The sequence below is a fragment of the Tachysurus fulvidraco genome, chromosome 2 (assembly GCF_022655615.1).
Source record: "Tachysurus fulvidraco isolate hzauxx_2018 chromosome 2, HZAU_PFXX_2.0, whole genome shotgun sequence".
NCBI classification, from domain to species: domain Eukaryota; kingdom Metazoa; phylum Chordata; class Actinopteri; order Siluriformes; family Bagridae; genus Tachysurus; species Tachysurus fulvidraco.
This window is the reverse complement of record NC_062519.1, coordinates 30693112-30710840: the sequence shown is the minus strand read 5'-3', so window position 1 is coordinate 30710840 and position 17729 is coordinate 30693112. Positions and strand designations below refer to the sequence as shown.

Below are 17729 nucleotides of genomic sequence, written 5' to 3'. Positions count from 1 at the left end.
TCCGAGACCCTTTCGCTTTGTGGAGGTGAATGCTACGTCACAGCTTTATCAGCTGGCCTCAGGACTGGACTAAATCAGCCAGTCACTCCACATCCACTCGCAAGCGAGCGGCAAAAGAGGAGGATGAAATTAAACTAGTGAGATCAATCCTTTCATCTGCGACGACTCCTGTAGCTTTGCTCCTTATCTTTTCAGAGCTGCTAACCCGCCGTTTCTTCTGTACAAGAGGCCAGCGAGTAAATACAATTTCTGTTCGCTTCTCAGAGATTATTTTTCCTCTCTTTTTCAACATGGTCTGTTTCAGGAGATACCGAGCTTTTAGATCATCTGTTGTTTGCCGATGTTTATACAGACACAAGCGTTAACAACAGTGCACTGACCACTCGCCTGCAGCAATAAAACTAAAGGTTAAAAAGCTCTGATCTGAAAAACGGCATGTTTTATTTCTTATTCATAGAAAAGATTACAGTCCCGAACAAGTCTCAGACACTCACTCAGCATATTAAATGGATACTTTACAAACACCTAAACTGAGGATGAAGCAGAAGTTAAGAAATACTTTAATACTATAGTGTTGCTGAATTTTTAATTCTTATTAATGTAAAAATATGTCATCATTATATCATGGTCAGTTAATCTATGATCATGGTTCATAGTATTATCATAATACCATATCTGTAGGATTGCCTGTTACAAGAAGAATCCATGTGACCTTGTGAAGGTTAAGAATGAGAAATTACTTTAAAGAAGGCACCAACAGAAGCAGCTGAACTGCCTATTGGAATGAATTAAATACAACTTATCAGGTATCTAGCTCTTCATAACTAAACCTGACTGAACCTTCATTCTTGGAGGTATAATGTGGTTACCCAGCCCAAATGGACACCAGCAAATGGAAGCCGTACATCCATTAGCTCAGCAGGCTGAAGACGGAGGAGGGCCGATTTCAAAGACACAGAGCTTGTTCTTTTATTACCGCCAGACAAATTGCACCCACCCAGCTCTGAAGAGCACCGATTTAGCACTCAGGACAAATTAAGAGGAATAAACACAATTAGCTGGCAGCACAGATGCACTCGCATGCATGCCTCTCGCCTTCTGCCTCTCCGCCTCTCTCACACGTTTCTCCTTTCCTTCTCTCAGTGTTTTGGTGTTACAGGGCGCTCTGGTGCAGCTGCCATTAATGTTTCTGCCACTCAAGACAAACGCTGGTAATTGCAGATCTCTCACTGGTGCACAAAGAACACTCATTTTATCCATGAATGCAAGCGAGCTGGCATACGGCCTTCTTAGGATAACCACTCTGAAGGGTTTGAGTCTTTTCAACCTCAGTAATTGTTTGTTTTGATCGTACAGCATGTGTTGCTTCATCACTGTTTCCGAGCGGAAAGCCTGACCAAAGCTGGTTCTATCGGATTCACGTGTGTTGACGGCTGGCTAAAGGACATCCCACTGGCGTCCTGACAAAAAACAGCTCTTCATTTTATTACTGATATCCATCAGTGGATAACGGCAGGTATCACAGTCACCAGGATGAATAGGCAGATCAGACGATGCCTCTGATGTCGGAAATAAACTTCTCACAAGATCAACTTGGGCACAGGTATCAACAAAGTTATCAACAAAAATTACAGTTTTATATCAGCAAGTTTATAAGTGCCAACTTAGAAGTTTTTTGAGCTAAACATCCCACACAGACAATTAGGGCTAACTTCAATTATGATTTGGGGTATTTTTTAATGTGGATAACGAGAATTTCAGCTTTAATCCATGCAGTTCTTACACCATCCTTCTGCTGGGGTCAGGGATCAGGTGTGATTAACTTTCACAGTTATCAGTTAGAGGATAAACAGCATACTTCATTTCTAAACCACACTGACACATTGTGACATTGTTATTGTGTGTTATTGTGATTGACTCATTATGACAGTGACAAAATAAATATACTAGGGTAATCATGCTAGTTTATAAACTTAGCCAAAGTTAATAAAGCTTAGCAACATTGATCAAAAGTTAGCAACATTGTTATTTTCTTTACGTACCTCAGTTCTATCTGTATATGTAATAGCAAATTGTTAAATTAACAGCCTTAATTCATATATAACCCATTCTTTAGGCTAAACAATTTATTAATAAGTAAGGAATCGAGGAATAGATTAATTGCTGAATGAACAAGCGCCCTGTATACTAACACAGTAAACAGTACACATTCACAGTTGTGCTGCTGTAATGAACACTATTGTTAAATATGCATACTGTTTAGTTTGGCAGTGTGCATGCTCACAGGTAGCCATGGCGACCGGCGTGTCCGCGACCGTTGGCGACGTGCTATTTAAATCTACTATATAGTAAACTAGTGTGGTATTTTTGGACGTTATACTTTCTAACCTTCTTCTGCCTAGGGAATGATATACTATACACGTTTTTATCGTAACTAACATGACAAACTGGTGTTAAAAATGTACACAACTTGTATTAAATAGCGGAAAGCGTGTTTTTTTTTTTTTTTTTTTTTTTTTTTTACAAAACAAATACGAGATAACGGTTTAAAAAGATGTGTCTAACGGGTGACTCCTGAGTCAACTGAGTCGCTTAATATAAAATGATGCTGAAATATTAATGATCGGTTTCTAAAAGCCTAGTGGAAGTTTCTGAAAGACAGTCAGCTCTGAATGCTAAATAATTACTATATAAATTTGCATTTCCGCAGGCTAATAAAATCAGGTAGCGCGTCTTTCATTGGAATCGGTTCATTTTTGCTTCGATTTGAAATAAATAACGAGTTTGCTCTGTTTTCCATTAAGCTCCATTTTCATTAAGAAGGTCTTTTGTAGTAGATATGAACGAACACAGACAAAAACACATAATGATGTATAAAACAGTAAGCCGAACTCACCGAGATTCTGTCCCACTACAAATGTCCGAATCGGTCCGGTCCAAACGGAGCATGCGGATAAACTATTCCTTAGTGTTTAACGTGTTGCATCCATGAAAAAAAGAGTGTTAAAAAGAATCCACACGAAGCCCTAGGTCATTTAAATCTTTAGGTGGAAATGAGTAAATCTCCGCTCCGTCTCGGTACCACATGCCTTTTAGTTCGGCACGAGCGTCCGGTTTGTGCGCGAGCTCAGCGCTGGAATGCACGTGCAGCAGAAAGTTTATAGCACGGATTTTTAAATTGTTTTCAGCTGTTGTTCGGTCCGCTGTGTGTCCACGTCCCAGCACTTTTTCTTTAGGTTGTGAATCCCGACTGGGGGTGGAGAGAGAGAGAGAGAGAGAGAGAGAGAGAGAGAGAGAGAGAGAGAGAGAGAGAGAGAGAGATATGAGGGGGGATGGGGGGTAGAGGGGTAGGAGGGGGTCTCTGTTCCCCCCTTTGCCGTGTTTAAAAAAAAGAAAGAAAGAAAAAAGGGCCTCTGTGGCGTCGAGGGAAAAACACGCCATCCAGAGGAACCAGTAGAGATTTACAGCTACACTTACACGGGTATCATATATTCACAGCATTGGACAGACGCCCTTATATTACCTCATTTATATCCAACTGAGGGTTAAGGGCCTTGCTCAGGGGCCCAACAGTGGCAGCTTGGTGGACCTGGGGTCGAAGTCACAACCTTCCGATTGGTAGCCCGACACCTTAACCACTAGGCTACCACACGACTCTGCCTTTCTCTGTCACTCGGGTACTAAATCTTTTCTATCATGATTGTGTTAATTAAATAAAAGAGTGCTCTTTAAAGTCCAATCAGGTACTATGTGTATTTTTAAAGGTAAGCTACATTCACATTCCCATGTACACAAAATATGACCATAATACCACATTGACAATGAATGTTGTAGTTATAACTTATTATAGAATTGAGGAACTCACAGCCAAATCTGGACCTAGAACTGTCATCAGGTCATCATTCCAATTTTACTTGCCAATGCCAATTTTTTTAGCACAATTTTTGCATTAATTCTTCTATAATTCTATTTTAAATATGTGACCTAGATATGTAGTAATGCTAGATAGACTCGATCTGTGCACTCCTGTGTATTAAACACAGTTTCCAAACATGCAGAAACATTCAAAGGATGCTTGTTTAAATCAGTTCCATGTAAATGTGTGAACAAAAATGTCTCTGATGAACTACACTAAATATTTGGATAATAACAACAACGTATTGCCATAACTAACCAGTTTCAGTGTTCACATTAACCTAACAATGACTGAGAAGCATGCAGGCTTGCTTGACTCCAGTTTGTTTAATTATGCCTTTAACAGCACATTCTCAATCTTTTTTCAAGTCTAAATCTATGCTTTTCTTCTTTAGGCTGTTTCCATTAGTGGTTCGCCACAGCGGATCGCATATGTCATTTGGCACTGGTTTGATGCCGGATGCCCTTCCTGAGGCAGGCCTCCCAATTTATCCAGGCTTTGGACCGGCGATGTGAGATCACTGGCTTGTGTAACCTCATAGTGCCTGGGCACAAGTCTAAACCCATTTTATAATTAAAATAGTTTGTCTTATACCTTGTAATACTGATAATGCTAACATTATTTTTACTATTGTTGTTGCTACCATTATTTCTGTATCAGTAAACTATTATTCAACATGTGGTTTGTCTGTGACTATCCGTGCAATTCAATAAAAGAATATTTTCATATTTCATATTTCATATTGGGGGGCACGGTGACTTAGTGGTTAGCACCTCCAGGGTTGGGGGTTCGATTCCCGCCTCCGCCTTGTGTGTGTGGATTTTGCATGTTCTCCCCGTGTGCTCCGGTTTCCTCCCCCGGTCCAAAGACATGCATGGCAGGTTGATTGGCATCTCTGGAAAATTGTCCGTAGTGTGTGATTGCGTGTGTGAATGAGAGTGTGTGTGCCCTGCGATGGGTTGGCACTCCGTCCAGGGTGTATCCTGCCTTGATGCCCGATGAAGACTGAGATAGGCACAGGCTCCCTGTGATCCAAGAAGTTCGGATAAGTGGTAGAAAATGAATGAATATTTCATATTTATTGTGAACCCTGGCTAGGGATGGGCGGTATGACGGTGTATTCCGTTTCCGCGGAATAAAATGTCTACCGTTACAGGTTTTTCTATTCCATGCATACCGTGAAATTTAAATTAGTGGGCGTGGTTAACCTCACGTGTAGCACGCCTGAATCTGAGAACGATTGAGAAGCGGCACATAAGCGTAGATATGAAGAAAAACATGGAGAAAGACATGCATGCTGATAAAGAAATCTCACAAATCAATCCCGAGCAGGAGGAGGCGCGACATCAGTGGTATGGACGTGGTTCGGGTTTACAAAGGATGACAAAGAGCAGACAAATGTGATTTGCAAACTGTGTCACATGAATGTAACCGTTAGCCAGGCTAGCACGAGGAACTTTTTTTATCATCTAAAAATGAAGCATTTTGTATTTAATATATTAAGCACGTTCCTTTTGTTGATTTACCTGAAAAAATATTATTCCGTGATATATACCGCTACCGTGAAATAAGTTATTATTAATAAGTTAAGTTAAATAAAATAACTTATTCCGTGAAACAGATCTTGGTCTTTCCGCCCACCCTTACCCCTGGCTTACTTTTCTGCAATCAGTGTGCCCCAAACGTTTGCCCACCTCTGGCTTCTTCCTTCTGAGAAGGTAGCCGTAGCATAAATGACTACAGCGTTATACTATTACACAGCATTACACTGTGTTACATCTGTTACTTGACTTAATATCAAGACTACTGGTGAAAATTAAAGGAAAAAAACTTTAGGTTTATGGAAAATCTTTTCAGGAGACTCGGAAGCACAAAGGAGAACAGGAGAAAGCAACCACTTTTGAGAAAAAAGGTGTGTTTAAGATAACAGTATGTCCTAGGAAACACCTTGACTAGCCATAATACAATTTTTATTAGCTTAATGAATTGAAAGGTAACTATATTTGTATTAGGATGAACACTGGTAATGTTTATTATCTATATGAATGATACTTCATAGTATCTTATTATTTTATTATATGGTTTCTTAGTGACAAGTTGCATTTTTAATCTAATTAACATCATGAAAACGGGAGTGTTTGTAGCTGCTCTAATGAAAGTAATAACTTGTATGACAGATTGTTCACATATTATATGTCACTATAAATGTATAAAGACACAATATTTTGTTCTTCAACTATATAACAAAAATTCAAATGAGAGGCTAATATCAATAATCAATAATTGATTAAAAATCACAACTGGTTTCACTAGATCTAATCTCACATGTCTCTTTCTATAGTGCACAAGTTTTTAATGAATGAATCCAAGTATATAAAGATAATCTTTAAATAAAACCTGGCAGTATTTAATAATGGTTTTTGGAATGGCAAGAATGCGTGTGTACATCTTTTATCAGCAGCGTTGTCATTGCGAACCTTCTTCATCAGTGATCACATGCGTTTTGTACAGCTTTTGTTCACTTCAATATCGTATCTACGCCCTGTTAAAGGTACGTTTGCGCTGAAGCTTCCGTGTTAAAGGCACTATGAAGCCTGGCTGTAAGAAAACCTTGTGTACAAACAAAACATTTACAGAACATGTTGTTTTTTACAGGACAGAATGGCCAGCTGTGTTTGTTTTTCCCCCCACAATGCATAGGATAACAAATATCGTGAACATAATGTGTAACAGAAAGGGTTTTTTAATCCTTTTAGCAAACACAGACAACTGCATTGCATTGTGATAATGGTATGTCTATAATATGAGAAGAATGAAATATAGCAGAAAGCCAAGACAGCAATCAATATTCCTCCAAGCACTGAATCAAAGCAGCGGGAGGCAGAGGGCAGTCAGAGCTTCAAAGCTGTGAATGTGCGATGCTTGTAGTTATACCCTGGGGATGGTTGTTAGGTCAAGAAGGAAAAAACAACACTGTGAAACATCAATGACAATTTCTTGTTTTTTTTTTGTTTTGTTTTTTGTTTTGTTTGGACTTTTTGGGGGATTTGGGAATGGATGACATCATCTGCTGTTTGTAATGTCTGAAAACATCAGACGGGATTCAGAGATAATACAGACTGTGGACATTAAAGGAGGATTATTTGGCCGCCCTTCAATATGCTGAGCCTCAGATTTGTGCATAGGGATTAAAATACAGTGCAACAGCTGCAATGTTATGTATCATGATATTTAACACACAAGACATTGATATCTTGACCACTTCAAAATGTCATGGCGCTCTACTTACTTTGAAAAGGTTTTCCAACATGATAGGGCAAACATGTGGTTAATAATGAGAATAGGGTTGTTAGGCAACTGGGAAATATGGAAGACCAGCCAATGGAAACCGAGCTAGCTAATGACTGAGGATAGTTTAGCTAGCGAATAGCTGTAACATGCTACGTAAAGGTACAGTGGCAGAAGAATCGAGACACGTGTCAAGAATATCAACATTTTCCTCAGATGTGTTGATAAATTTTTACGAAAAAACTCAGAGCAACTAAAATTAGATTGTAATTATGTTTAGCATTGCGGGCGAACTAAACCTCAGTGAGTTCCATCATATTTAGAAACATCAACACTGTGAAATTTTGTTTAAATTAGAAAATGAACCACAAGTTTTCTGAAAAACAATGTAAGGTTTGGAAACATGACAATATATGTGAATTCCAAAAAAAGCATACATAGGAAATTATTACGTAATAATAATAATAATAAATCAATGAGACTGAAAGAAAAGGAAGTAAAAAAGAAACATAGTAAAAAGAAAAAATGGAAAATAGAAAAATAAAACACATTATGCAATTCACAAAGATAAAGCAGACTACTAGACAATTTTACAGAAATTATTCCAAATAATAAGAATTCATATTATTCAAATGATTTTCTAAACCTCAAAGCCCCTAAAATGCTATTTGCTGAAGCATGGGAATATATCAGGAGGATCAGGTTGCTGGAAGTGGCATCATTCAAACAGAAGCCCTTGTTTAAAACCCCAGGTGATGCAGAACCAGCGTAAAGGTAAAAGAGCTAATCAATATGATCGTCCTGTAAAAGTGCCACTGTGGCTTTCATGTTGATTTTCCCAGAGCCTCTTATTCACACCTGCCTGCTTTAATCAGGCGTATAAATCTACAGCTTTCCTCGACAGTGCTGTCCCCAGGTGTTGAGCTGAGCTTAGCGTGGTAAATTTCACCAGTGTGTGGGGAATGATAAAGGAGCGCTTACTGCTCGACAAGGGCAATCCATAAGGGTGTAATGAGCCTTGTATACTCAGAGTCTGCCTTTTTTTTGGGTGCCACAAATGTGTTTTTGTGTGTGGACAGGGGTTAAGATGCTCCAAAATGCAGATAGAGGCACACAAAAGGTGGCAGTTATTTCTAGAGTACATACATTCACTGTCCACCTAAATAATAACACCTGTACACATGACTATGTTCACATGATATCTTTCTAAATTTCGTGTTCTGTTCTTGGCTATGGGGAGTGGAAGTTGATATGATATTCTGCTGTTGTAGCGTGCTTCAAGATTTGTTGAGATGATTTTCTGATTATCATGATTGTAAAGAGTAGTTATCTGAGTAATTGTGAGTTTAAACCTGTCCTTTTTCATCTGACTTCACTCATCATCAAGGAGTTTCCACATACAGAACTGCTGCTAACTAGATTTTTTTTGTTCTCTACATATCCCAGGACAACAACAGTTTCTGAAATACTTAAAACGGCTCACCTGGCACCAACAATCATGACATATTCATGGCAAAATCACTGATATCACTGATTTTTCCCCTCATTCTGACTTTTGATGGGAATATCACTGTGTAAGCTCTAAACTGAAGCGCTTGACAATCTGCATTGTTTTATAAACTCGATTGCTGCAGCATAATTGTTTATTGATAATTGCATAAATGAACAAATGTATTATTAAAAACTATAAAAAATAGAAATCGTGTGCAAATCGATGTGACCTGTATTGAAAAGGAACCTTAGGAGTGATATTTATAGTATTTACACCTCAAATTTGACTCTAATAATACCATGGACAACTACTTCAGGTATTGTTTTAGTCACATCATGGCATTTTGGGACTAAAGTAGTTGAGGTTTAAATGACCTGAAGATTGTGAGCTCAAATCTAAAACCTGCCTATGAGTCACTGTTCGTGTGTTGCGTCAATACGCTATGCTTATCTTGGATTTCACCTCATTTAAGCTGCTTCGGATGAAAAAATGTGAAGCACATATAAATATATACCTCCACTTCCTCTCTCTCTATATATATATTTTATCAGACTTGTTTACCACCCACAGAAAGAAGTCGATGATTGTGATCTGTGAGCTACAGGCTCACATCACACCTCACCTCCTCATGAGCATCCCCTGCATTCCTATTTTCAGCTGTTAGCGTTTGGCTTTTCACTAAGTTCACAGCTAATTCCTGATTGTATAACAGATTCAGGCATTTCAAGAAAAAGTTGTGCACTTTTGAAAGTTATTAAGTCAGTGCTGAACTCAGCGTGGGAACAGGACACAATTATAATTATAAAGCCAGTGATAGACAAAGCCTTCTAGCAAAGTGTTATTTTTTATTGTAAGACTGCTTCACACAAGAGTTTATGGATTTATATTTGGTTAATTGGTTGGTTTTTTTAGCCTCTGAAATCTCTGATTTTGTACAACAAATGATAATATTTAATTTACAATATTACAATTTTTCATTGTAATTAAAAATAGTACAATAAAATGTCACGAGCAACGAGCCGCTGTCCGAGCTCCACCATAGAGACGCGTCCCTGGAGTATTAGCGCGCTTCCGGACTGCACTTCCCATCAGCCATCCGTCACTCTGATTACACCGCCACCTGTTCCTCATCTCCGCTCTCTATTTAACCACACTTGAACTTCACACCAGTGCAAGGTCTCGACTTGTCTTTGTACTGTCATTCTGAGCGTTTACCTGTGTTCTGATTTCCTGTTGCGACTCTGTTTCCTGATTCTGACTTTTCTGATTGTTTGCTGCCTGCCCCGACCTTTTGCCTGTTCTCGATTCCGATTTTTGCCTATCCTATGATATTAGTGTTTTTGCCCATCTTGATCACTGCCTGTCTGACTTCATCTGTGTTTGTTCAATACATTGCTGCAAATGGATCCCCAACACGCCAATAAAATGTTCCCGTGCACCTATTTTTCCCGCGAATTGTCCCCAACAGAATGGAATTACGACGTGGGAGACCGCGAGCTGCTGGCCATGAAAGCAGCCTTCGAGGAGTGGCGGCACTGGTTAGATGGCGCACAGTGCTCATTCACTGTCCTCACTGACCACTGAAACCTGGATTACCTGCGTGCTGCTAAACGCATGAATCCACGCCAGGCTCGGTGGGCCATGTTTTTCACTCGGTTCCAGTTCACAGTGACCTACAGACCAGGGAGCAAAAACACTAAGGCTGATGCCCTGTCACACATGCACCGGGAGTCAGACCAACACATGCCCACCGAGCCCATCATCCCCGAGACTCGAATCGTCGCACCCATTCAGTGGGACATCCTGACTGAGATCGTCCAAACCAACGCACAAACGCCGCCACCGGTCAAATACCCGACCGACAACACGTATGTGCCTGAGCACCTGCGTACCTTGCTCCTTGAACTGCTACACACAAGCCCGGCCTCCGGTCACCCCAGCATCGCGGCTACAACCCACCTGGTCAAGAATGAGTTCTGGTGGCCGTCACTGGCCGCGGACACACGCGAGTACGTTTGAGGCTGCACTTCCAAAGACTTCCATCAATGCTCCGTGGGCCTGTTGCAACCATTACCAGTACCACCACGACCTTGGTCGCACATCGCACTGGACTTTATCACAGATCTGCCTCGATCCAACAACCATTTTGTCCGTCATCGGCCGGTTCTCAAAAGCCTGCCGACTAATCTCGCTACCCAAGCTTCCTACCACCTTCGAAACAGCGGAAATGCTCTGTAATCACGTCTTCCGCTTCTATGGTCTGCCCGAGGACATCGTCTCGGACAGGGGTACCCAGTTCACCTCGTGGGTCTGAATGGCCTTCTTCAGGCGGTTAAATATAAACGTCAGCCTCACTTCAGGGTACAGTACCACCCACAATCCAACTGCCAGACTGAATGACTCAATCAAGAAATCATCCGCTTTCTCCGAATTTACTGTCAACACAATCAAAACGAATGGAGCAAGTACCTGATGTGGGCTGAATATGCCCAAAACTCTTTAATCAAACCTGCCACCGGCCTGACACCCTTTCAGTGCGTCCTAGGCTACCAGCCCCCCTTATTCCCGTGGTCCGACACACCCACCGATTTGCCGGCCATTGATGATTGGTTTCACCGGAGTGAGGAGACGTGAGCCGCGGCACACCAACGCCTAGGGAGAGCCGTCAGGGCACAGAAAATCCAGGCTGACAGACACCGCAGGGAACATCCCGATTACCAACCCGGCCAGTGGGTTTGGCTTTCGACCCACGGCATTCGCCTAAGCCTACCCTGCCGTAAGCACAGTCCCACTTACGTTGGGCCGTTCCAAATCCTCAGGCAAATCAACCCCGTCTCATACCGCCTTGCATTGCTAGCCACCTACCGCATCTCACCCACCTTCCATGTTTGTCTGCTGAAGCCTGCCGATGAGCCGAGAGAGGATCCTGACACCGCCACTGCTCTGCCCGTAACGCCGCCACTGCTAGTCAACGGCGAGGAAATATATCAATTTCGCGAACTATTCGACACCAGACGCCGAGGGGGCCGCTTGGAGTATTTGGTTGACTGAGAGGGATTCGGTCCGGAAGAACGCTCGTGGGTGAAAGTGGGGGACATCCTGGATCCTTCGCTCACCGCCGACTACCACCAACGGCACCCCAACAAACCAGCTCCCCGATTACGAGGTCAACCCCGGTGCCGCAATCGTCCTCGCATCGAGAGCCGCTCACGGCTAACCACACTTGAACTTCACACCAGTGCAAGGTCTCGACTTGTCTTTGTACTGTCATTCTGAGCGTTTACCTTTGTTCTGATTTCCCGTTGTGACTCTGTTTCCTGATTCTGACTTTTCTGATTGTTTGCTGCCTGCCCCGACCCTTTGCCTGTTTTTGATTCCGATTTTTGCCTATCCTCTGATACTAGTGTTTTTGTCCGTCCTGATCACTGCCTGTCTGACTTCGTTTGAGTTTGTTCAATACATTGCTGCAAATGGATCCCCAGCCGTATGCCTCCTCACTACATAAAGAGACATTCACGTGCAAATTGTGCAAGCAGGTTAAATTCAAGGCATTTTCTGATTGTAAAGCTACAACAAAGACAAACACATGACCCATCCCCAGACTTTCACAAAACTTCATTACAGACAAGAAATATTAAGCTGTTATGTTTTCATATCATATATACCACAAGAAAACACCAAATATTAGTTTGTTTAGAACAGAGTGATAGTAGCCTAAAGGAGAGGAGTTTTAAATGAGAAAATGTGCTACTATTAATTTTCTGTAAGCCGATCATTGATAAGAAATAGAAGGTATGGAATTTAATAAAAATGTTTCATTTCCTGGTCTTTCACTGCAGCAGTCGTCTTGTTTACTAGTTTCTCTCTGGATTCCCATTCACATGCTTTTATTTTCACTGTTGAAAGCAGTGACTTTGGCTTTTGGAGCCAATGAATTGTGGGGCCTCAAATGTAGCCCTGAGGGACCTCTATTCAACACCAGCATCTCATACACATTATCTCCTGTGGCAGAGATTTCACCGGCTTTCATCTCCCAAGTCCGCTGTGCAGATAAGATGCATATGAATACACCGAGCTTCTGTGTGAGGTTCGCCTGAGTCGCAACACTGGACGAAGAGAAGACTAACGTCCATTAGCGCGCGGCCGCATGAACTGATAAACATTTATGAAGACCTACGCTAAGAGTACGAATTCATTACACTGATAGACATGCACATAAAAACACAAAGACACACAACAACTCAGGAGACACTTGTGAATTATACATTTTAGTCTTAATTGTAACCAAGCTATAATCTGTGAATGTCTATGTGCACAAAGAGATCCTAGATTCACATTCAGAGTAACAAAGCTAATTGCACATGAGAGAAACATACTAGTTAAGTAAACTTTCTACAAATCATCTGCTACAAACCTTTATTTTATAGGATTGCCATGTTTCCATTTAAAACAGGAATGTTAAAATATTGTTACTTGTATTGTCTAAAGAATATACAAAATGTTTTTTATGTTCTCCAGGAAAGAAGAAATCTTTCCACCATTATTGAACAATGCTCACTACAAAACAAACTCCCAGAACAAAGGTACCAGATTTGGTCTACTATCCTCTTTTGCAACCTTTTACATGGAAATATAAATATATGCTGTATTGTACCAGATTTTCCACCTGGGACTAGAAAAAAAACAAAGACAATGTCCCCCTTCAATAACTTAAAACTGGAATTCCTACTCGTAAAGATGGGAAGTTGTCAATACAATCTCAAATCAACATGGCCGTTGTGCAGTAATTAAAATATAAACTTCACCTCATTATGCTAGTTTAGAGTAACATTCGCTTTAGATCAATCTACTATCAATAGACATTAATATTTATATATTTCTATATAAATTTATAATGGTTCACTGTTCTGAGAAAGTAAATACATCATGGTCATAATCACTAATGTTAGCTGGTTAGCTAGTTTCAAACAAAACACACAGACACTTTGTAGTTCAAACACACTTAAACCCAAGTAAAGTCAAATGCAGCAATAGAATCTTATTGCAAATAACATACATTACCTAACTGGACCTTGAATGACTGTCATTCTTCTAAACTATTACTCTGAAATACTTTGAACTACAAAAGGTAAAAAACATTTACCAAAATTGCAGTTTTCATTCACTCCTTGCAGAGGAAATCTGACACTACTTTAGGGCACGGCAAATATATATATTTCTAATATAAAGAGCCTCAGACAGGAAGCTGCAGTAGAACTAAACCAAACAATACACCAACTCAGACGCCATTTTGAGAATGGCAGGGCCAAGGAGACAAATTCAGGCAGTAGACTCAGAGAGAGGAGAGAGAGAGAGAGAGAGAGAGAGAGAGAGAGAGAGAGAGAGAGAGAGAGAGAGAGAGAGAGAGAGAGAACGAGAGAGTAAACATGACATGGAAAAGGAGCAGGTGAATGAGAGACTTAAAGTGACAGGGAGGAAGCGAAGCGAAGGGGAAAAAACTCGAGAGGCAGCGAGCGTGAGATAAAAAAGAGAGTGAGTGAGTGAGTGAGCAAGCAGACAGGGGTGAAGAAAGTGTGTGTGTGTGTGTATGTGTGTGTGTGTGTGCAGTGGAGTGTGGCAGACTGTTCCTCAGTGTAGTGCTTGTCTTGGCCTTATTTGGTAGGGGAGGGTTGGAGTATGAGGTTCTTCTGTTCTGTTTACTTGGTGGGTCAGAGGCCCAGCACAACGTGCCACTGTAGAGCAAACAGTGCCTCAACTACTATCATCACACACACACGCACACACACCACAGAATAGAACACGCACCTGTTCTTACGCATGCACTCAGTCTGAAAGTTTAGTCTATTTGAATAGCTGTGGCTCAAATCTATACACCATGTAAAGAATGAAACAGTGGGTGTGTAGCTGACAGGAAAATGATAGTGAGATAATAGATACTAAGCAAAATTACTATTACTACCAAAGGTTTGTCGATTTAACGAAATAAATTTGTTCCTGTTATCATGTATGTTATAAGCAGCTAATATTTTAGCTTTAGATTTTAATCTGAATTCTATTCTCATTCTAAGTCACAATTTTGCTCCCAGCACACAACACTTTGAATGGTGTGCAACTGTCGTAAATTTTTTCGCTTGTTTCCTGATTCTTTATGTTTTGATAAGAAACAGCTGAAATTTTTCTTGGGTTTATGAGCTCTTTTAATGCAAACAAAGCAAAAATGAGAAAAACTTAAAGTGAGAGGTTTAAACCCAGTTTAAAACTCTCACTAAGTTTTTCTCATTTTTGATTTTTATTAATACAGAATGCTGTTTAAGATGTATTTGACAAAACTGCATTCATTTTCTGAAATTCATTTAACATGAAACTGCACTCAGACTATCTTAAAAAAAAATAACAAGGCAAGGCACATAAATGCATACACACCCCACACACCATTAGTCTGTGCCCTCTTCCCTCCTCTCACTGTTTGTGATTATAGTGAAGTCCTGTGGCTTACACAATAGAGAGTCTAATCAAAAAAAGACCTGGGTGATTCGGGGGAAGAAAAGAAATTGCCCACGCTGAACTTTGGACTCAAATGGCTTTAACAGGACCGGGCACGCCAGAGCATTACCATTCATTTTAATTGTGTGGAATTACCCACTGCACGCTTCAGCTAGTTATTAACAGAGCTCATCATCTCCAAAACTGCAGTTATTACTGCCATTGGTTTCCGTGTGTTAACCACATGATCCAGACTTGGAAAAAAAAATCACATTCACAATGTAATGCATTTAGTTTCTAGGTTATATATCATGCCTCATGTACAATTATGGACATTATTTTCCCACTTATTAATATTGTTTGTACACAGAGTCATATTGCAGAAATTGTGTGTATTCAAAGGAGGCTCCCCTGTAGAGAGCATTATGGAGGATTATTTTATATTAAATGGCACTAAAATAAGGTAGTAAACACAAAAGTGATGCTGAAACGAGTAACTGATGGAGTATTATTCAGTCATTGGACTCATTGTACATTTTATTTATCTCTATTTGTGTTGGTTGCTGTTCCTCTTATACAGAAAAAGGAAGTCTTCCATTTTAGTGAAATCCATTTCCAGAAAGTTCCAAGAATGCAAGGCAGCTATATGATGTAAATAAGCTCAGCTAGTTAGTGAGAAACAAGGTGGCAGTGATGGTATTAGCATTAAAGTAGAATATGAGTGTACAGGAATGATTAGGAAGGTAAAAGAGACGGGCAGAGTACAGGATTAAAGCACCGCTGCATCAATGTCTTTAGACAGAAATTAAGCGAGTTGCCCGCTTCACCACCATCAGCAGGAATTATACTACAGATGAGAAAGTTAACTAAAGTGAAGTTAATTATGTTAATAATAAAGATTAATATTCAAGGGTGATTTTTTTCATTTTTATTTACTGTATATCATTCTGCACGTTACCTTGATAGCTATCATCATCCTTTTTAAACCTCTATGTGTTTAAAATGATATCTTTTATAGGCAGCACGATGATGGCCAACCTGAGTGAGCAGAACAGTATCAGTGAGTGTGTTTATTAAAAAAGAGTGCAAGGAGCCATGAATTGGCACTTTAACTCATGAACAAAGTGGTGACACTGGCAAGTGAAAAGCTAGGAAAGGCTGAAAAGCACGTGTCTTAGTTCTCACAGAAGTTAACTGCTCTGTTTAATGTGCCACAGTTTCACTGCATGTTTGTTTTCTGCTCATTGTTTAGTAGGGACACAAATGATGACATCCTGCTGACATTTGTAATGACCACATTCTCTTTGTTAAACATGCACCATAAAGATCTTTTATCGGGTTATTTATATTATCGATATTTTCCATTTTGTCATATGCTGAATTTGCAGTCAAGTCATGTTTATAATATAACAAGTTTTTTATAAGATACATAATAAATTAGATACACACTAAAGGCACAAAAGATGTCTCTGTACCATGCAACAAGATGTTCAGTGTTCAGTGATGCAAAATATCAAAGTCGTTACATCGTAATGTTTTAGTATAACGTACAGTATATAGTATAGTATATAATACTAATATAATGTTAGTATAATGTTTTTTTTTCTGACAGTGTAATCATTCCTGTCCTGTTCAGAAAATATCAGAAGAACGCAGGTATCTCATAATTCATTTCACTTAATGAGAGCTGGAAGTAAGACAGTTCAAGAACATGGTGAATAAAGCTGTCTTTCAGATATAATACCGTTATAACATTTTAAATGGTACTAAAAGCTTAAGCAATTATTGTAATATATTAGGATATGATGTTTCACACACACACACACGCACACACAAAACCCAAGCTCTTGGTTCAAAACCCGATTGTAAATATGAACATGAATAAAAAATGATCCTCTTAGGTATGCGACACGCCACTTAATCAGTGCCTCTATTACTGCTACCTCTAAAAAGCAATGTGCCTTTGATTCCCAAATACCATGAAATAATATAACCAGGCACAATAAAAAATTCATCACCTCCAGACACGCAAAGCTTCATTTACATTTCTTTAAATACTGCTGTAAATAACTGGAGCATTGATAATTGAATAACGGTAATTTATTGCCGTTTCTTTATAGTGCGGTACAGATCGGAGGAGGGACTCAAGGGAGGCCCTGAGGGTGCATTAAGCAGCCTGACAGGCACGCCGGCATGCACACCCATGCACAATGCCTCAGGCGCAGGCCATAAAGATTAATAGAGCTTGGTTTAATTGCAGGCCTCGTAGGCGAAAAGCTTCGTGTCATGCGGCGCTGATTCCTGCTTATTCCACACAACTGGAGTTAATCCTTTTGTTCAACAAGGTGCACACACACTACAGATGATCAGCGCACACCTGCCCTGCTCATCAGGGAGGATAACCCTTAATACATGCAGATGCTTAAAAGATTTTCTTTCAAACCAGTTTTCATGCATTTTATTTGGAGTTTTGGGTCTTCATTTGCTTCTCAAGGCGAATCCAAGAACAAATGTGTTAACAGTGCTTAGGCTTTTTTGCTAGAGGTCTAG

At 40.1% G+C, this 17729-nt stretch overlaps 1 protein-coding gene across 33 annotated transcripts in view; it reads right to left on the bottom strand.

Moving 5' to 3' along the window:
* The window catches only part of ptprsa (protein tyrosine phosphatase receptor type Sa), a 208282-nt gene that overhangs the window by 152372 nt on the left and 38181 nt on the right, over nt 1-17729 (bottom strand). For 32 of the 33 annotated variants that reach the window (XM_047805163.1, XM_047805173.1, XM_027159581.2 and 29 more), the window contains one exon: nt 2897-3250. The exons of the other annotated variant lie outside the window; for it this stretch is intronic. The gene's annotated coding sequence lies outside the window, so the exon portion shown is untranslated. Of the gene's footprint in view, nt 1-2896; nt 3251-17729 lie in introns of those variants that run through there. 33 annotated transcript variants of the gene reach the window in all.